We start from the raw sequence: 22445 nt of genomic DNA, 5'->3' as shown, positions 1-22445 counted from the left end.
TTTACTGCACTGATTTTTTAAAAAAAGATAAGCAATACTATTTTGAGTCTTTTTTCCTGAGCAGTATTTTAACAGTGGGCTTCAAATATTCAGTAAACAGATTTGTAGTCATCCAGGTCTTGTTTCTGAGGTCTTGTAGAGCACAGGCAGAATAGACTTAGCATAATTCTCAAGAGCCTTAGGGCTTTTGGAATGCTAAATAAGCACTGGCTTCAACTTAAGTCACCAGCTGTGTTAGCTTCTAACAAGTCAGCCAGTCCTTTGAAGCCAGACATCGACTTCTCTCTAGCTATGCAACAAGGCTGTTTTTTTTTTTTTTTTTTTTTTGTCTGCTTAAAAGTCTGCTTTTTAGTGTAGCCACATTAATTAATTATCTGAGCTAGATAATCTAGTTAACTTGCTGCAGCTTCTACATCAGAATTTGCTACTTCTCTTTGTACTGTTATATTATAGATATGGCTTCTTTCCTTAAACCTCATGAACTAACCTGCTAGCGTAAACTTTTCTTCTAGTTTTCTCACCTCTCTCGGCTTTCAGAAAGTTGAAGAGAATTAGGGCATGGCTCTGGATTAGGTTTTGGCTTAAGGAAATGTTGTGGCTGGTTTGTTCTTCTATTCAGACCACTAAAACTTCTCTCGAATCAGTAATAAGGCTGTTTTGCCTTCTTTTTATTAATGTGTTGACTGGAGTAGCATTTCTGATTTCCTTCAAGAACACTTATTTGCATTCACAGCTTGGATAACTGTTTGGCACAAGAGGCCTAGCTTTCAGCCTATTTGGCTTTTGACATGCCTTCCTCACTATGTTTAATCATTCCTAGCTTTTAATACTGGAGAAGGAAATGGCACCCCACTCCAGTACTCTTGCCTGGAAAATCCCATGGACGGAGGGGCCTGGTAGGCTGCAGTCCATGGGGTCGCTAAGAGTCAGACACGACTGAGCGACTTCACTTTCACTTTTCACTTTCATGCGTTGGAGAAGGAAATGGCAACCCACTCCAGTTTTCTTGCCCAGAGAATCCCAGGGACGGCAGAGCCTAGTGGGCTGCCGTCTATGGGGTCACACAGAGTCAGACATGACTGAAGTGACTTAGCAGCAGCAGCAGCAGCAACTTTTAATACAAAGAGAGAGATACAAAATTCACTCTTTCACTTGAACACCTACAGACCATTTTAGGTTATTAGTTGGCCTAATTTCAATATTTTTGTGTCTTAAAGAATCCAAAGGCCCAAGGAGAGGAAGAGAGACAGAAGAATGGCTGATCAGTAAAGCAGTCAGAACACACATGCCACTTATCAATTACATTTGCTGTTTAATATGGGCATGGTTGGTGGTGTTACCAAGTACAATAGTAATATCAAAGATCACTGGTCATAGATTATCATGACAAATATAATAAGAGAGGTTTAAATGTTGCAAGAATTACCAAAATGTGAGATATCTCACTTCACAGAGATATGAAGTGAGAAAATGCTGTTGAAAAGTGGCATTGACTCAGACATAAAAAAGAATAAAATGATGTCATTTGCAGCAACATGAATGCACTTACAGATTATCATATTGAGTGAAGTAAGTCAGACAGAAATATGTGATATCGCTTATATGTAGAATCTAAAAAATAATGATACAAATGAACTTACTTACAAAACAGAAATAGATCCACAGACATAGAAAATAAACTTATGGTTACTAAAGGGGAAGAAGGGGAAGGGATAAATTGGGAAGATGGAATAAATATATACACACCCTATATATAAGATAGATAACCAACAGGAACCTACCCTATGGCACAGAAAACTATACCCGATATTTGTCCTAACCTAAAAGGGTTTCCCTCATAGCTCAGTTGGTAAAGAATGCACCTGCATTCTTACAGCTTTGAAAACCTTAGAATATTGACTATTATTTAGTGAATTCCTCAGATGATATAACAATTTTATTTTATGTCTAGCAAATAAAACCTTAAAGATAATTGTGAATACTGTTAAATTTTTATTAATTTATCAATATAAGTTAAATTAAGAACTTAAATTCCAAAGAAACTGAAGGAAACAGAAATAGCTAAAATAGCCTTACCATATACAGAATATCAAAATTTTAGTTTAAAAAACCAGTAGTTGAGATGTGTTGACTTGAGAGCTGTTTGCAGAAAGATTATATTAGAAAGGACAAAATCATTCAGAAAACCAGGAAAAAATGAGGTGCTATGGAAGGAATTACACAACTAGTGAGTAAAATTCAAGATGTTAATCATAAATTGACAATTTTGAGACTTGTATTTTTGCCTAGGATGCAAAAAGTTGAAAAGACTGTTTCCAACCTAAAGATAAGAAAAAGTCAGATAAATTACAAAATCAGAACTTGAGATCATCAGAGAACTCATGTCAAAGGGAGCTCAACTGAAAACCCATAGGCAGTCTGCTCCAAGGAGAAATGAAGTGTAAGCAGTGACTTATGTGGCAGGACATGGTAAGGAGAGATAGTGGATGCTGTTGAGCTAAAGTTTTTAATGAATTTCTTGAGGCCAAGTGAGAGTATTGAAATCGTGGGAGTCGTAGACACAAAGAGAGTCTACATTCACTCACAAATTCTTATTCACAAGCTTCCAGCGGTGCTCATGAGTAAACCTAGGAACCAGGAGTCAGAGATGGGAAACAGTGGCTATGAGAAAGACATGAAGCTCCTCCTAGAAATTTCTCTCATATGGTACAATATATTTATAATGATAGGGAAAGAAAAATGAATGCTGTCATTCCCAAGGAACATATGAAGACCCATTGCAACTGGGAAGAGGCAAAAGGAAAAAAGGACCCTTTTATCTCAGGGGGAAAGACAGAAAAATTCCTGGTGCTAGGGTCCTACACTAGCTCAATTATGCATGGGCAGAGGAGCCTGGTGGGCTACAGTCTATGGGGATGCAAACAGCTGGACATGACCAAGTCAATAGGCACGCATCCACAATAGTTGGGCAATGGGCAGGAAGCTCTCTTGCAAACAAGGCTCACCAAATATTCAAGTCAGAGTATGGTTGCAATGTGAAAAGAAGAGCAAGTCAAAGCTCCACTCCAGAGACTTAAGCCCTGGGCTTGCCTAAGAATGAGGCTGGAACAAGACCACAGAGAAACACCTTGTCTCTCTGTGCCCCTGGGCAGCAAGCAATAGCAGTGACTTATGAAAAAAGCTCCTGCGTGATGCAAGGACACAGGATGTTTTGCCAAAAGTTTTCACTTTCATCTCAGGTTCAAAGGATTTGTTAACAAAATAAGCCACTCATCATATACAAATAAATATTACAGATATTTATTAGAGAATTATCTAGCTTACTTTCAACACACTAACATTAAATGAAAACAGAAATTGAAAGAGCAGAGAGTACATCACCAAATTGGGTTTTGACTAACATCCAGACTTAAACAGCACTGGGAGGTCCTGTGTTACAGCACATCTAGAGTCCCAGTTGGGAAAGGGTCCCAAGCGGTGCATCTGTGGGTGAGACTTCCAAGATTGCAGTTCAGGGTTCCTGCTTATAATCCCAGGACAGGTGCAAACTGATATCATTATCAATCTGTGATCAAATTGCAAGCCTGGTTTCCTGCTAATGTTATTTGCTTTGTTGTATAAAACTTTGTTGTATAAAACTAGTTAAGCCTGGGGCTTGGTTTACCAGACCTGCTCCAGGGTCTCAACAATCTCAAGATTTCTCCCTCATCTTACCTATGGTGCTGCAAGTCTTGCACTCACACCAGGCAGTCACTCCCAGTTACTCCCAGTCAGAGCAGTGTCCAGGCAGGTTAGAAGCAAGGTCAGAGGCCTCCTCTGCTTTATCTTTGAAGCCTAAAAAAGACTATTCATTTAATTTCCCTAACAACATGGAAGACTGAAAGTTGAGAACTAGGATAAACAATCAAACTAGCAAAAGCAAAACCCACTGGAAATATTGGTACATTCTTGCCTGAAAACACATGCTAAAGCAAGCTGAAGTAAGTGGTACAGTGAAAGTTACCATAACAATGCCAAAACAAATTTAGGTCAACCTCTGACCAAACTGACTCACCCCTTCTCACCTTTTCACATTAAAAGACTAACAGAGGAAGAGATATGCACATTACAAGCATAAATATCATTTACCCGAGTCTCTACTGGTCTATATAATATGTGTGCAATGCAATAAAAAATTATAAGATGTAAACACACACACGCAAACACATAAACCCCACAACTGTCTGGCCAAGAGACAAAATAATAGAATCAGTCTCAGGTACAACCTGGATGTTGAAACTGTCAGACAGGGATTTTGACATAACTGGCTAATGTGCTAAAAATCTGTAGTGAAAAAAGTGGGCAATAGCATTTAATGTGTAAGGGATCTCAGCAGAGAGATAATTATAAGAAACAAATGTAAATGCTAGAACTAGAAACACAAACTGAACCACAAAAGAAAAATAAAAGTGAGCAGGACGTATCATGGCACTCAAGAGCTGGGGGACAAAATCAAACTTTAACATATTAATACATGCAACTGGAATCTCAGATGGAGAAAAACTTTTGATTTGAGACAATCCTCTTGATAGCATAAACATTTAAATGTTATAAGTCTCTCTCTTGGCTGTGCTTTATGTGCCAACCACAAATTTTCATATGCTGAATTTTCATTCATCAATATACTTTTTTTTCTATGATATTCTCTTTATCCCATACGTTATTTAAAAGTATGCTGCTTAGTCTTCAAGTGTTTGGAAATTTTGCCTTTTATTTTACTATTATTATGTTCTAGTTTGATTCCATTTTGGTCAGAAAATATAAACCATATGATCTAAAGATGGTGACTGCAGACACGAAATTAAAAGATATTTACTCTTTGGAAGAAAAGCTATGACAAACCTAGAATAGCGTATTAGAAAGCAGAGACATCATTTTGCTGACAAAGGTCCATAGAGTCAAAGCTATAGTTTTTCTAGTAGTCATGTACACATGTGAGAGCTGGAAGATTAAAAAAGGCTGAGTGCCAAAGAATTGATGCTGTCAAATTGTGGTGCTGGAGAAGACTCAGGAGTCCCTTGGACTGCAACCAGATCAAGTCAGTAATCCTAAAGGAAATCAACCCTGACTATTCATTGGAAGGATTGATGCTAAAGTTGAAGGTCCAATACTATGGCCACCAGATGGGAAGAGCAAACTCACTAAAAAGGACTGATTGAAGGAAAAATTGAAGGCAAAAGGAGAAGGGGACAGTAGAGGATTAGATGTTTAGCATCATCAACTCAATGGACACGAATTTGAGCAAATTGTAGAAGACAGAGTGGCCTGGCATGCTGCACGGGGTCGCAAAGAGTCAGACTTAGTGACTGAACAACAACAACAAAATAATTTCTTTTAATTAACTGAGAGTTTTTTATGGCCCTTTTCTCCTACTCTAGAGTATTCTGAATCATGTTTGACAGCTGATGCAACAATTATGGTGGTTCTAAATATAGACAGTCATATTTATTAGTTGAAGATTTTTGTGTCTATATTCATAATAGATATTGGCTTAGTTTTCTTTATTGTAACCTCTGTCTGATTTTGGCATCTGTCTCTGATTATATCTGAGAGTTGGCACTTTTGACCTTTCACTGCCTTGTCAGAGATGTCACGAGTACTCCTGGTATCAGTGCTTGTGCCTCCAGGTTTGTTGGTGTCTTGCTGCTGCAAGCGTTGCTTTTGTCGCAGCTTGGAGCACTGGAATGATGGACTCGTCTGCTGTGCCCCTAATTTGCAGGCTCTGTAGCTGTGGCAGGAGGGATTTGGTACAGGAGGATCTGGTGTCATGGGTACTTCTGCCATGTCATGTGTTGTTATATTCATGGATCTTTCTGCTTCCAGTGGCGGGTGGAGGGCTGGAATTGTTGGCGCCCTTGGACTTCCTTTGTGGCTCAGCTGGAAAAGAATCCACCTACAATGCGGGAAATGTGGGTTCAATCTCTGGGTTGGGAAGATCCCCTGGAGAAGGGAAAGGCCACCCACTCTAGTATTCTGGCCTAGAGAATTCCATGGACTGTATAGTCCATGGGGTCGCAAAGAGTTGGACATGACTGAGCGACTTTCACTTTGCAACTGAAGGGATGGAGTTCCAGACTCTACTGCCACTGCTGCCCAACTGCCTGTGCCAGGAGGCCAGTGTTGTGTGAGCTACCTTCCCTGCTTCTATCAAGTTCTACAGGGCTGCGGGCTCTCAGCTATAGGGCTGGAAGCCAAGATTTCAGGCACTGCCTCCAGTGTTCCCCTAGTCCTGCTTCTGTGTATTCTGGTCCACCCATCTCTAGGTGTGCAGATAAATGGAATTCTCCTGTGTTCTGGTATATTGGGCAGAGGCACCTTTTTGAAGTTGTAGATTCTTTACTTTTAGATTGAAGAGGAGAAAAAAAGGAGCATCTTACTCTACTATCATGCAGAAATCTCTCTTACATTTTATTTTTTTGCTGAGGTTTTCTACTTTTTCATTTGTTTTCCATAGTTGTTTATTAAAGGATTTTAACTATGACTGCTTTAAAATATTCGTAGATAGTTCTAACAACTTTGTCATATTTGTGTTGGCATCTATTGACTTCTTTTTTTCATCCAGTTTTATATCTTCCTGTTTCTTGGTATAAGCAGTGAGTTTTGATTGCTACCTGGACATTTTTGTATGATATTGTGAGACCATAGCTTATTTAAACCTATTTTAGATGGATTTATGTTGACACCACCTTAGCAGGAGAAGATTTGCCTTGCACTGACAGTTGGAAATAGAAGTACAAGTTTCTTAAAACAGTGTGCTCTGTTGATACACGGTTGGAGAGTCCTCATTATTGCTTGGCAGGGTTAGGAGTTTGGGAGTTGCAGTTCTCCATGTGGTCTCCACTAACACCGCAGGGTAGGCTTGTCACTAGCCAGGAGAGATGAAAGGCTTGTCTCACTACTTGCTTATCTCTGAAACCATCCTGGCAGGGAGGGGATTGGGGCAACTTTTATAGTCTTATAAGGATGAAGGTATAGGCTCCTCACTTGGTTTTTGCTAGCATGATTGAGGTGGAGCCACACTTTTTGCCCCCCTCCTTTGGTGTTTGAATGAATGAAGTTGAGAAGGTATATATACATTTTAAGTCTTTTCTTTTGCTAGGCTGCCCCTTTCCTGTTTCCCTTGGCTGTTATTGTTCAGTCTCTAGGTCATGTCCAACTCTCTATGACTCCGTGGACTGCAGCACACCAGGCTTCCCTATCCTTCACTATCTCCTGAAGTTTGCTCAGATTCATGTGCATTGAGCCAGACTAGAGAGAGAGGCTCTTGTTGGAGTTTCTTCTTACATGTGCCTATTGGTAGTTCCAGTTTGCCAATTTCTTTGGCTACATGTCTGGGATATAAGATACTCCAAGGAACTCACCACTGTGTCATTCTGTGGGTCCTATGGTCCCTAAACAGTCTTTCTTCTTTCTTCTTCATAAATTGTCCTTATTGGGAAGAATAAGAAGTACATTTACTCTGTCTTCCCAGAAACTGAAGTCTCCTTGTTTTTTTTCTTTTTGTTTACATTTTACTCACTAGTGCTTTGTCTTTACTATTTTTTTATCTTCTAAATTCATATATTTTTTACTGATTAACTTCCAAATATAAAATATATTCCTTTAGGATAAAATTATTTGAGGAAGATGAAATAGAGATACAAGTTTAAGGAGAAACATGACATGTTAAATTTCTGAATGCTAAAGAAAAGCTTAAGTTTTTTCAAATAAAGGATGGTTGGTTAAAAAATGTATTCTTGTATTCATATTCCTTAGACACATGTAAAAAGAGAGATGTAACAGTTTTACTTAATAATGCCGTATTTATATTTAACTGGGAATTAACATCCTTCAGAACTATTACAAACATTTCTGATTAAAGATGATAGCCAATTTAAAAATTGGCAAGAAGTTTTATCATTTTTCAAAAATATTAAGGGACTTTGTCAGCAAGAAAGATTAAATCCATTGCTCTGGGATATGTGCCTGAGGATGGGGAGGCAGCTGGACCCACTTCTACGGTGCTGTGGTCCGCGCCTTCGCCGCCTGCTAACTCGCATCCCGCTTCCCTCCAGGCGGGTCCACGCGTGAAGACAGCAGCCTACGGGCTACATGAAAATGACATGTTGGTGTCGTTCAAGAGTGAGGCTGAGAGCCTCAAGGGCAAACTTGAGGAGGAGAGGGCCAAGCTGCCCGACTTGGAGCTGCACCAGGTGGCCGAGCACGTGGAGGCCCCAGAACAGTTTGTCATGAAGACCAGAAGGACCCTCAAAGGCCATGGGAACAAGGTTCTGTGCATGGACTGGTTCAAGAATAAGAGGAGGATGGTGACCTCCTTGCAGGATGGGAAGGTGGTAGTGTGGGATTCCTTCACTACTAACAAGGAGTGCGGAGTTGCGATGAACTGCAAGTGAGTGGTGGCGTGTGCATACGCCCTGTTGGGACGTGCCACTGCATACGGTGGTTTGGATAATAAGTGTTCTGTGTATCTACTGACGTTTGACAAAAATGGAAACAAGGCTGCCAAAAAGAAGTCTGTTGCTATGCACACCGACTGTCAGCTTGCGGCTTCACCAACTCTGATGTGCAGATCCTGACAGCCAGCAGCGATGGCACGTGTGCCCTGTGGAAAGTGGAGAGCAGGCGGCGGCTGCCGTGCTTTTCATGGGCATGGGACCGATGTACTCTGTTTGGACCTGGCCCCCTCAGAGACATGGAACACCTTGTTTGAGGGATGTGACAAGAAATCCGTTGGGCGGGACATGTTCCCTGGACAGTGTGTGCAGGCCTTTCAAACACAAGAATCTGACATCAACAGTGTCTGGTACTAATCTGGGTGGAGATGCCTTTGCTTCGGGATCAGATGATGTGTGTGTTGCCTCTATCGCCTCTGGGCAGCTTCCAGCGTGGACTTCTCCCTCAGTGTATCCTGCTGGGCACAACGATTATACCATCAACGTCTGGGATGTCCTCAAGGGGTCCCCAGTCACCTCTTGTTTGAATATGAAAACCACGTTAATACTCTATGAGTTTCCCCTGATGGGGCTGCCTTTTGCTCAGGATCATGAGATCATACCCTCAGAGTCTGGGCTTGGTCACAGTGCTCATAGGTACCTGGGGAAAAAATTTGAAATCATTACATGTGAATAGATCCTGCTTCTAGAGGACCTGAGAGTTTATTGCAAGTTAGCTTATGGAAGCAGCTCCATGACTGAAAGTGCACCAAGCGTCTCCAACATTAATATCGAAACCATTACCATCGAAACCATTACCCTTGGAAAGATCCCAAGGTAAGCCTTCAGCACTAGGAGAACACCCTCAAGTATAGTGTTTATTATTTTGAACTCTTTAAAAAATTCATCTATTTTTAAAGTTATTCTAAATTATATGACTCTCAACTCATTTTTGGTGCTGTAGTCTTGCTGCTTGTTCAGTGGTAAAGAATCTGCAGGACACACAGTCTCAGTTCCTAGGTTGGGAAGATCCCTTGGAGAAGGAAATGGCAACCCATTCCAGTATTGCCTGGGAAATCCCATGGAAAGGGGAGCGTGGTAGGCTACAGTCAATGGAGTTGCAAAAGAGTCGGACTCGGCTTTAGAGAATGTGAAATTGACTTCCAAATGGTTGTGTCTTTTTACAGTCTCATTGGTAGTGCATGCCAGTTCTCAGGGTCTTACAATCTTGCCAGCACTGATGCTATCACATTAAAGAAAAAAATTTTTTTGACTATAATCAGAGTAAAATGGTGTCTCACTCTGAACTTTGGTTCTAGTTTGGATTTCCCTGATGATTGATGAGGGTTTCCCTGCTGCTGCTGCTGCTGCTGCTACTGCTGCTGCTAAGTCGTTTCAGTCGTGTCCAACTCTGTGCGACCCTAGAGACGGCAGCCCACCAGGCTTCCCTGTCCCTGGGATTCTCCGGGCAAGAACACTGGAGTGGGGTGCCATTGCCTTCTCCAAGGGGATGCTAGTAGTAAAGAACATGCCTGCTAATTCAGGAGATGCAGGAGATGTTAGTTGGATCCCTAGGTGGGAAAGATACTCTGGAGGAGGAAATGGCAACCCACTCCAGTATTCTTGCCTGGAGAATCCCATGGTCAGAGGAGCCTGGTGGGCTATAGTCCATGGGATCACAAACAGTCAGACATGGCTAAGCAACTGAGCATGCACAATGGTTGATGAAGGTGAGCACCTTTAAAGTCTTTATTTCCATTTTTATCTTCTTTTCATATAAGTGGCTAGAGTTGCCGATACTTAAATTTCCCCCAAATTTTCTACTGGTTTAATTTCAATTTTCACATTGACTTGAAGGCATTCTCTCTGTCTTCACTAACATTTTTTCAATTATTATGGTGTATTTAATTTCTGAACACTTTGGGTTATATAGTCACTCTTGTTATAATATTTTGGATAAGCATAATTTCGATTTCAATGAAGACTTATATATTAATCTTTTCCTTTGCAGTTTATTTTCTTTTTGTCTGAAAAAAGAAAGTTTTCTTTTTGTTTGAGAAATTTCTTCTTAACCCCCAGGTAACAGAGATATTTCCCGTTTTCTTCTGAAATATTTTGTAACTTTGACATTCATTTTTAAATCTCTAATTCATCTGACATTGATCTTTGTAGGAAAGATTATGTAAGATTCTGATTTCATTTTTCCTCTATAAAATTGTTTGCATACAATTTATTGAATAATTCCCCTCTCATTCACATATTGTCAATGTCACTTCTATTAAAATTTTAGCTTTTATGTATCTGTGGGACTCCTTTTGGGCTTGGTCCATTAGTCTGTCTGAGAGTACCATAGAGTTTATTTACTGATTTTTTTTTTTTTTTTTTGCTGTTGTTAGAAAGAAAATTCAGGGCAAGAGTTTATGGAAAACTTGAACACACAGGAAATTTGAATGTCTTTACCTGTTTTATTTGGGATTATAAGAAGTATTAAAAAGTTGTATATGTGCTATGTATGTGTGTGTGCAATTTTTTTAAAAAATATTTATTTTTAATTGATTGGTGATTGGTTTACAATATTGATTTGACTTCTGTCACACATTAACATGAATTAACCATAGGTATACATATGTCCCTTCTCCTCAAACATACTTATATGATACTGACCTTCCTGTTTAAAGTTGTTTTGCTTATCTCTAGAGCTGGCTATTATAAATTATTACTTTTTAATGACTGTATAGAACAGATGGTATAGAACTGGAACCAGACCTAGTCTGGGCTAGCAGGAAATCTCCCTGGTTCTCAGTGGAACTCCATAGGATAAAAAAATTGTGTATGTGTGTGTGTGTATGTGTGTGTGTGTATATGTGTGTGTGTATCCTTGACCAAGGGATGGTAGGTATAGTGATTTACTCAGGGCTTCTTCTCTGTCTTGCTGCAGTAGTTACAAAGAATGTGTCTATTTCTTCAGCTCTGTTTCCCCTGCAAATTCATTTTCCAACAAGGTAGCAGAAAGCTCTTGTAACTGCTTCCATCCCTTCTGTTGTAGGTGGTCCAAACTAGGGTTGTTGGTTTTAATTTCCTTTCTCTACCTGAGTTTTTCAGTGGTGAACAGCTTGTCTCCTTTTTCCTTTTTTCCATTACCTTGGTCCAAGGTGCATTCCACTCAGTAGCCCTTTTTCCTTTATTTTGAATTTGAATATCAAGGGTTTTTGTTGTTATAAAATGAAATTTCCATTTTTACTTCCTTTCTCTCCTTGCTTTTGGTTGATTTCAGAAAGAAGATGGCAGCTCAGAGGTTTTTACATATCTAGCCTGAAATGTTTGATGTCATCTAGCTTGATGTTTGAAGTCACTGACATAATTTACGTATCAGGCTTTATCTTTGACTGAGATATCAAACTCTAGAGACTATTTGCCTAGGGGCAAAAAAACTTAATATTACCTACACTGTGGAAAAGTTGTAATAGATCATAATGCAATCAAAAGTTTAAGATAAAGTATTTTTGCAAATTTCAATTGCATTTTACAAAGTGCCTTTGCAAAAAGGTTTACTGGCATAATATATATTTGAAATTCATGAATAAGTCCCGACACATTTATTGAAATATGCATCAGAGGAAAATTTAATATAATTTTTTCTCATTTCCTATTTTTGGCAGCACAATATTGGCAGGAAGTATTTATTTAAGCATATACCACATATCTAGTACTGAGTATAAAGTAAGTCAGGAATTGACTTTTTAGCACTGCAGAAGAAAATTACTAACTGGCTAAAACATATTGAGAGTCTCAAAAGACCTACTAGAGATTATCTTTTAATATTTTGAAACATTTTACTTGAAAATAACCAGGAATATGTATCGAACAGTGGATGCAGGTTTATAAACTCCTCATTTAATATGCTACTTATTTTAAGGTGATAAAATTCCACAGAAGAGGAAAATCTGAGGTGAATTCTGTCTCAGCAAGGTTTCTTTATTTTTGGGGGTCCTAAATTTTAAAATACTCCTTAATCTTGTGATCAGCTCTTTATGATTAGCTTCTTCCCTTATTGTATCTTGGTTCAGTTAACTTCAGCCCTCTCTTTAGTTCTTTAATGCTTTTGTTTGTTGTTGTTTTTTCTAATTTTGTCCAACATTTTACTTCTTTGGGGGTTGCAGGGTTAGTCTGAAATGCCTTGCTTACTGATACTGGATATGATAGCCTTGCTATATTTTATAAGACCTAGAATTTTAATGGCTGTCCTAATGACACTAATGCCCTAATAGTTGTCCTAATGATGCTAGGAGGTTGAGATTCCAATCATATGCTATAAAAAACTGCATGGAGCCTATAATCTTTTGCAGTGGCTAAAAAGCATTCAGAAATATTTTAAAAGGTACATTATGAAGAAATCTTAAGATTCAAGCTCTGTTTTATTTATGAATAAAGTTTTATATTTTATGAATATTCTATGGTTGGGTAATGTAATTTTTTTCTTTTTTTAGCTATAATTAATGAATGATTACTTTTTGCTCAAAGAGCTATCAATAAATCAATGGTATTCATTGCTATTGGTAGTGTCATAGTAGAAAAGATACTGTATTTTTGTATAATATATCTGGCTATAACATTTGCCCTTTATGAATATTCAACTGAATCTTCTAGTTAAGTTGTGTTAATTATTGTCCTCAGAGACCTATTGAATTCAGTGGTACCTGTGTAATGAGATCTTAAAGTATTCCTAGTGATGAGATCTCCCGAAAAATTCCTGAACTAATCTTATTTCCAGCCAGTAATAATTTCTTCGAAAAGAAGTCATTTAGTTTAGAACACTATAAAACAAAATCTTTAAGAGTTATAAAGGTTTAGCATAAAGGATACTATTTATCTTTGATTTAACAAATATTTAATTGTTATGAAAATGTTAGGTACTGGAGATTTTCAGTAAATAAAACAAATCTTGCCTCAACTTTAATATATATATATATATATGTATTCATTTGGCTTAGAGTCTATTGTAATTTCACTAGTCTCTAGTAAAAATTAATCAATTTTTGTCAAGTCTAATTAACTCAAGATTCAGGATTTCTCATAAAACTCTAATATATTCCTCCTTGGACTTAAATAGTATCTAAGAGCCTAATATCTTTATGAGAATTAATTAGCTTTATTACTGAAGAATGGGACTGCTTAACTTGGTATGAAGTTCCAGGTTTCAGGTTCTGTAATTCATGATATTGTAATAGTTAGATTCTTGCTTTTTATTATCTTGTTAAGGCTGTTCTTATCTTTGTGTAGCTACAAGGGAATGAGTCTTTGTCAGTTCTTGTGGACCTAGGGAGTATAGGAGGCAAGAAGCAGATGTATTTTAAGAGACAGAATGAGGCAATGGAAATAGCAAAGGTGTGGTATCAGGCAAGGACTGAAATACTTGCAGTGCCACTTATTGAATGAATTTCAACAAATCATTTAATCTCTTGAGCCTCAAATTATTTGTCTATAAATTAAGAATTATAATGCTACCTTGGTGGGTTTGATAATACCAAACAATATAATGTATATGAGTATATTGCTCATGGTAACAGTTATAAATATCATAACCGCCACCACCTCCTTCTCTCTGCCTCCCAGCCCCAAGGTGGTACCAAATCACAAGTTCCAGAGCAAACATTGAGAAATGTTGTTTTCTCCTTTCTCTCATTCTGAAACCTCTTTTCTGGGCTTTACATTAAGGTACCTGATGAAAGTGTTTGTTGCACTCTCTGCCAAGAAGATCATTAAAGTTATCTAGTTGGAAATTAAATGATAAACTTGCTTCACTCTGGAATATGAAACTTGTGGATAGGAGGTCAAATTTCTCTTGTTAGAAAAAGAATAATAATAGCTCTTGGCTGTTTAGGTTGAAATAATATGTTTTCTCTGATAATTAATCTGATAATAAAAAGCTGTGGCTAGTTCTTATAAGAGGTAAATTTTGCAGACTAAGAAAAGCTCTGTTTGGTGTTAACAGTTCAAGGTTGAATAACTTTATGCTGATGTAGCAAGAGCTAATTCATTAGATTTCAACTAAACAAATTGGCAGTCTGTGAATTTGAGATGAATTTGATGTAGCTGGTGATTTTACATTTAAATATATAATAAGGTGAAAAAGAAATTGCTACTATGTCTTATTTTGCTTTGGAAAAACTGAGTTTGAACAAGCTGGTCTCAATTTGAGTCTTGAATTTCATGCTGCTTTATCTAATTTCAAGAAAAATTACTGACCCAAGTTCATTGGAGGAAATTATTTTCCACACCATGAGCTCTTTTTCAGACTATTGTTCAAATGAACTACAACAAGGTAAATGTTTTTCAAGAGAACAGAATAGAGCACTGGAGAGAAAATTAGTAATTTTTCTATTGTCTATAAGTGAAAATATATCTTTTAATTATGAATATAACTTTAAGAATAACTTGATCACATTTATAAATATGTCCAACAAAAGAGTTCAATTTAGTTTCAAAGAGCTGAATGATGAACATTAAAAAGCCATTTTTGACAAATGTTTGGCATAAACATTCGCATGAAATTCTTGTTATTTTTTCGGCTTTTGGTCTGATTCTGCTGGTAATCTTTGTCATGACTAAGCAAGCTACTTGAATAATCTTTCTATTACATGCTCTCATGTTTAAAATCAGCTTATGCCTTATAATTAAAGGAGTTTTACATCTGATAGCTATGGGTTTGAATTTATATAAGTCCATTATTTACTAGTTGTGTCATTTTAAATTTATTTTTAAGAGTTAACCACTTTTATTTCAGGTACTTTTATGTAGCAGAGTAACATGTTTAACTATTTTACTGAGATATAAATGCAAACATATGAAAAACATTGACATATATGGTAATTCTATACACGTAGTTTTTGTTTTTTGTATTCTGCTTTTTTCGTATAACAACATTTGTAAATATGTCTTTCACTAGATATTTTTCACTAGATATTCACTAGATATATTTCACTAGATATTCACTAGATATTTCACTAGATATCTTTTTTAATTGCTAAATTAAGTTTTAACACTGTATGGACATACCATAATTTACTAGATTGATTCCTTGTTTTTGGACACATAGGTAATTTCTTACTCCCCCCCCCTCAGCTTTATTGAGACATAATTGACATATCAATATAAAATTAGTAAGTTTAAGGTGTACATTAGTTGTTTTGATATGTGTATATTGAAAAACAATTACTACAGTAAGGTTAGTATATCCATTGCCTCACATAAATATAATTTTTTGTTGGTAGTGATAAAAACTTGAAATCTTTTCTCTTAGTTTTTCAAATATACAATAACATATTGTTAATGTGGTTACCATGCTCTATATTATTTATTTATCCCCAGAACTTATTCATCTTATAATTGGAAATTTGTACCTTTTAACTCCCTTCTCCTATTTCCCACACCCCTACACCTGGTAACCACCAATTTGTTCTCTAGTTTTTAGATTACACGTGTGAGATCATATAGTATTTCTATTTCACCATCTGACTTATTCCACTTATCATAATGCCTTTACTTCATTTAAGTCTTTGCAAATGACAGGATTTCCTTCTTTTTTAAAAGGTTGAATAGTATTCAATTGTATGTATGTACCACAACTTTGTCCATTCACCCATCAATGAACTCTTAGGTTCATTCTAGTCTTGGCTTTTGTAAAAAACATTGTCAGCTCTAGGTGAGTGATCACACCATAGTGATTATCTGGGTTGTGAAGAACTTTTTTGTACAGTTAGAGTCCCTTGGACTGCAAGGAGATCCAACCAGTCCATTGTGAAGGAGATCAGCCCTGGGATTTCTTTGGAAGGAATGATGCTAAAGCTGAAACTCCAGTACTTTGGCCACCTCATGTGAAGAGTTGACTCATTGGAAAAGACTCTGATGCTGGGAGGGATTGGGGGCAGGAGGAGAAGGGGAACAACAGAGGATGAGATGGCTGGATGGCATCACTGACTCGATGGACGTGAGTCTAGGTGAACTCCGGTAGTTGGTGATGGACAGGGAGGCCTGGAGTGCTGCGATTCATGGAGTCGAAAAGAGTCAGACACGACTGAGCGACTGATCTGATCTGATCTGTGTACTCTTGCCACCTCTTTTTAATATCTTCTGCTTCTGTTAGGTCCATACCATTTGTGTCCTTTATTGAGCCCATCTTTGCATGAAATATTCCCTTGGTATCTCTAATTTTCTTGAAGAAAACTCTAGTCTTTCCCATTCTGTTGTTTTCCTCTATTTCTTTGCATCGATTGCTGAGGAAGGCTTTCTTATCTCTCCTTGCTATTCTTTGGAACTCTGAATTCAAATCGGTATATCTTTCCTTTTCTCCTTTGCTTTTTGAATCTCTTCTTTTCACAGCTATTTGTAAGGCCTCCTCAGACAGCCATTTTGCTTTTTTGAATTTATTTTTCTTGGGGATAGTCTGGATCCCTGTCTCCTGTACAATGTCACGAACCTCTGTCCATAGTTCATCAGGCACTCTGTCTATTAGATCTAGTCCCTTAAACCTATTTGTCACTTCCACTGTATAATCATAAGGGATTTGATTTAGATCATACTTGAATGGTCTAGTTGTTTTCCCTACTTTCTTCAATTTAAGTCTGAATTTGGCAATGAGGAGTTCATGATCTGAGCCACAGTCAGCTCCCGGCCTTGTTCTTCTGTGCAAGACTACACAGAACTGTACGAAAAAGATCTTCATGACCCAGATGATCATGATGGTGTGATCACTCACCTAGAGGCAGACATCCTGGAATGTGAAGTCAAATGGGCCTTAGGAAGCATCACTACGAACAAAGCTAGTGGAGGTGGTGGAATTCCAGTTGAGCTATTTCAAATTCTAAAATATTATGCTGTGAAAGTGCAGTACTCAATATGTCAGCAAATTTGGAAAACTCAGCACTGGCCACAAACTGTAAAAGGTCAGTTTTCATTCTAATCCCAAAGAAAGGCAATGCCAAAGAGTGCTCAAACTACCACACAATTGCACTCATCTCACACACTAGTAAAGTAAGGCTCATAATTCTCCAAGCCAGGCTTCAGCAATACATTAACCATGAACTTCCAGATGTTCAAGCTAGTTTTAGAAAAGGCAGAGGAACCAGAGATCAAATTGCCAACATCTGTTGGATCATCAAAAAAGCAAGAGAGTTCCAGGAAAACATCTATTTCTGCTTTATTGACTATGCCAAAGCCTTTGACTGTGTGGATCACAAAAAACTGTGGAAAATTCTGAAAAAGATGGGAATACCAGACCACCTAACCTGCCTCTTGAGAAACCTATATGCAGGTCAGGAAGCATCAGTTAGAACTGGACATGGAACAACAGACTGGTTCCAAAAAGGAAAAGGAGTACGTCAAGGCTGTATATTGTCACCCTGCTTATTTAACTTACATGCAGAGTACATTATGAGAAACGCTGGGCTGGATGAAGCACAAGCTGGAATCAAGATTGCTGGGAGAAATATCAATAACCTCAGATATGCAGATGACACCACCCTAATGGCAGAAAGTGAAGAGGAACTAAAAAGCCTCTTGATGAAAGTGAAAGAGGAGAGTGAAAAATTTGGCTTAAAACTCAACATTCAGAAAACTAAGATTATGGCATCTGGTCCCATCACTTCATGGCAAATAGATGGGTAAACAGTGGAAACAGTGGCTGACTTTATTTTTTGGGGGCTCCAAAATCATTGCAGATGGTGATTGCAGCCATGAAATTAAAAGACGCTTACTCCTTGGACTGCAAGGAGATCCAACCAGTCCATTCTAAAGGAGATGGGTCCTGGGTGTTCTTTGGAAGGAATGATGCTAAAGCTGAAACTCCAGTACTTTGGCCACCTCAGGTGAAGAGTTGACTCATTGGAAAAGACTCTGATGCTGGGTGGGATTGGGGGCAGGAGAAAAAGGGGGCGACAGAGGATGAGATAGCTGGATGGCATCACCGACTCGATGGACGTGAGTTTGAGTGAACTCCGGGAGATGGTGATGGACAGTGAGGCCTGGCGTGCTGCAATTTATGGGGTCGCAAAGAGTTGGACACAACTGAGCGACTTAACTGACTGAACTCCTCGGAAGGAAACTTTTGACCAACTTGCTGCTGCTGCTGCTGAGTCGCTTCAGTCATGTCCGACTCTGTGCAACCCCATAGACAGCGGCCCACCAGGCTCCTCCATCCCTGGGACTCTCCAGGAAAGAACACTGGAGTGGGTTGCCATTTCCTTCTCCAAGGCATGAAAGTGAGAAGTGAAAGTGAAGTTGCTCAGTCGTGTCCGACTCTCTGCGACCCCATGAACTGCAACCTACCAGGCTCTTCCGTCCACGGGATTTTCCAGGCAAGAGTACTTAGCATATTAAAAAGCAGAGACATTACTTTGCCAACGAAGGTCCGTCTAGTCAATGCTATGGTTTTTCCAATAGTCATGTATGGATGTGAGAGTTGCACTATAAAGAAAGCTGAGCGCCAAAGAATTGATGATTTTGAACACTGATGTTGGCGAAGACTCTTGAAACTATTTTAGACTGCAAGGAGATCCAACCAGTCCACCCTAAAGATCAGTCCTGGATGTTCATTGGAAGGACTGATGCTGAATCTGAAAGTCCAATGCTTTGGCCACCTGATACAAAGAACTGACTCATTTGAAAAGACCCTGATGCTGGGAAAGATTGAAGGCAGGAGGAGAAGGGGACAACAGAGGATAAGATGGTTGGGTGACATCACCGACTCAATGGATATGAGCTTTAATAAACTCTGGGAGTTGGTGATGGACAGGGAGGCCTGGCATGCTGCAGTCCATGGGGTCGCAGAGAGTTGAATTTGACATAGTGACTAAACTGAACTGATTGTAATCATGCTGCAATGAACACAGGAGTACAATATCTTTTTGATATAGTGATTTTGTTCCCTTTGGATTTATACCAAGAAATATATATAATTGTTAGAGCATATGTAGTTCTATTTTTAATTCTTTTGAGGAATGTATATACTATTTTCCATAGTGTCTGCACCAGTTTACATTTTCATCATCAGTACATAAAAGTTCTGCTTTCTCCACATCCTAGCAAACACTTGTCATTTGTTGTCTCTTTGATAATAGTCATTCCAAAATGTGTGAAGTGATACCCTCTGGTTTTGATTTGCATTTCCCTGAGAATAGTGATGTTAAACACCTCTTTACCTACCTGTGGGTCACTTGTATGTTCTCTTTAGAAAAATATCTGTTCATCGAAAGCCTCAATAATATTAAAAGATTGAAAAATCACTGGGATGACTGCAGAGGAGAAAGCATTTAAATAAGAAATTAATGTCAAAAATACTTTAAAAATCCATGTATTTGGAAATTAAATGTCCACTTTTAAATGATGAGTGGGTGTATCCAAGGAACTATAGCAAGGAAAATTAGAAAATATTTGTAACAGAATAAAAATGAAAAGTGTATTTATCAGAAATTTTTGCAGACAGCTGAAGCTGCTCAGTGTAACTAAATACAATGTGTAATCTTGAATAAGGTCTGAAAACAAATACCAGTCACTGCATAAAAGTCTGTGAAATTCTGACTAAGTCTGTAAAATTCTGACAGTCTGTACTTTAGTTAATAATACTGTATCACATGTTAACTTCCTGTTTGTTTTATTTTTGTTGTTGTTGTTAAAACATACTATTTTTTTTATATTCTCAGAATTGGATTTGAAGTTTCAAGCTTCAATGGCTAAGTCAAAGATCTCTCTTGATAATGTCACATTACACTCTAAAATCTGTGGGTTATTTTCAAATATTTTGATACTGATTTCCCACATAATTCCACAGTGTGGATTCCAGCACAGGGACTTCTTCTCAGGAAGGTCTGCCTGGTTCTGGGCACTGCTGAGAGTGTAATCTACAAACAGCAGAGACCAACACTGATCTCCAATAAGGCATCACCACCTGGGTGATCAGTCACCTACCTGGTAGCAGACTGATTAATCCAGACTCATTCTACAGTGGAAGGGCCAGTGTTTTGTTCTTACTGGAATGGACACTCTGAATATAGATTTGCAAGCCCTGAACTCAGTGCTTCTACCAAATTGCCATCTGTGGACTTATAGAATGTCTTATCTACCATCATGGCATTCCACACAGCACTACTTCCAATCATGAAACTCACTTCCCAGCAAATGAAGCACAGCACTGGGCCCATGCTCATGGAACCCACTGGTTTTACCATGTTTCCTTCAATCCTGAAGCAGCTGCCTTGATAGCATAGTGGAATGGGCTCTTGAAGACTTGGTTACATTGCCAGCTAGATGGCAAAACCTTGTAAGTCTGGGCAAGGTTTCCCAGAAGGCTGTGTATGTTCTGAACCAGCATCCAATATATGGTGTTCTTTCTTTTGTAGCCAAGATTATTGGGGTCCAAGAATCTAGGAGTGGCATCACTCACTATTACCCATAGTCACCACTAGCAAAATTTCTGTCCCTTCAGCTTTATATTCTGCTGAATGCTCTCCTACACTTCTTAGTTTCAGAGGGAGGAATGTTTCCACCAGGAGACACCATAATGATTCTACTGAAGAAGAAGTTAGGACTACATGGCCACTTTGGACTCCTCATTCCTCTTAATCAACAAGTAACGAAGATAATGAGTGTGCTGGTTGGGGTGATTGCCCTTGACTAGCAAGGGGAAATTGGAATACTGCTACATAGTGAGAGTAAGGAAGAATACAGCAGATCCCTTAGGGCATTTCTTAGTGTTACCATCACTATGATTAAGGTCAATAGAAAACTACAACAACTCAAGTCAGGCAGCACTACTAATGGCTCTAACCCTTCAGGAAGGAAGGTTTAGGTCCTTACCAGTTATAGAACTATGACTACCTGAGATGCTTGCTGAAGTCTGAGGGAACATAAATTGAGTAATGGAAGAAAGTAGTTCCACTATGTGTACTTTTCTACACACACACACACACACACACACACACACACACATGTCACACACAAATGTATTTGCAATACTTTTGTTTTCTTTCCTCTTTTATACCCTTATCATGTAACACATTGATTGTATACTGTAGTGTTAAATATTTTAAATTTTACCTCATAGTATTTTACCACCTCTTCTGGGAAAAGAGTTTGTGTGATTTTTAGTTGTATGCATGCTGTTGTATCATGTTAGGTAGAATTATGACCTTGGTATTATTTTTATTTGGAAATAAGGATATGTGGATGTGAGAGTTGGACTGTGAAGAAAGCTGAGTGCTGAAGAATTCATGCTTTTGAACTGTGGTGTTGGAGAAGACTCTTGAGATTCCCTTGGACTGCAAGGAGAGCCAACCAGTCCATTGTGAAGGAGATCAGCCCTTGGATTTCTTTGGAAGGAATGATGCTAAAGCTGAAACTCCAGTACTTTGGCCACCTCATGTGAAGAGTTGACTCATTGGAAAAGACTCTGATGCTGGGAGGGATTGGGGCCAAGAGGAGAAGGTGACAACAGAAGATGAGACGACTGAATGGCATCACTGACTCGATGGACGTGAGTCTCAGTGAATACCGGGAGTTGGTGATAGACAGGGAGGCCTGGTGTGCTGCGATTCATGGGGTCGCAAAGAGTTGGACATGACTGAGCGACTGAACTGAACTGAACTGAAGGATATGTGTATGAGTGTCAAGTTGACAAAGGGTGGATTTGTGATGACTAATTTTGTATGTCAACTTGACTGGGTCATGAAGAGCCTGGATAGATAGTTAAACATTTTTGAGTGAATTTGTGAGGTTGTTTCTGCAAGAGCTTAATACTCGAAACTGTATATCTAGTATGGGTGGGCCTCATTCTCTTAGGGGAAGCACACTGATTGAAACCGCCCACCCTGGCCAGGCACCATAGTAACTATTTGCGTGAGTTATTTTATAACAGGAGATCCTGATAAGGAATACGGAACTAATAAGCCACCACCAACTGGAAGATTTCGGGAAAGGTCAAAA

At 38.6% G+C, this 22445-nt stretch overlaps 1 pseudogene; it reads left to right on the top strand.

Annotated features, from left to right (window-relative positions):
- Positions 1-9128, top strand: part of LOC109570887 (guanine nucleotide-binding protein subunit beta-5-like) — a 55827-nt pseudogene extending 46699 nt beyond the window's left edge.
- The last annotated feature ends 13317 nt before the right edge of the window (positions 9129-22445 follow it).

The sequence above is a fragment of the Bos indicus genome, chromosome 17, assembly GCF_029378745.1.
Source record: "Bos indicus isolate NIAB-ARS_2022 breed Sahiwal x Tharparkar chromosome 17, NIAB-ARS_B.indTharparkar_mat_pri_1.0, whole genome shotgun sequence".
In the NCBI taxonomy this organism is placed as follows: Eukaryota; Metazoa; Chordata; class Mammalia; order Artiodactyla; family Bovidae; genus Bos; species Bos indicus.
Note: the sequence above shows the minus strand (reverse complement) of the source record. Positions and strands in the feature narration are given on the sequence as shown.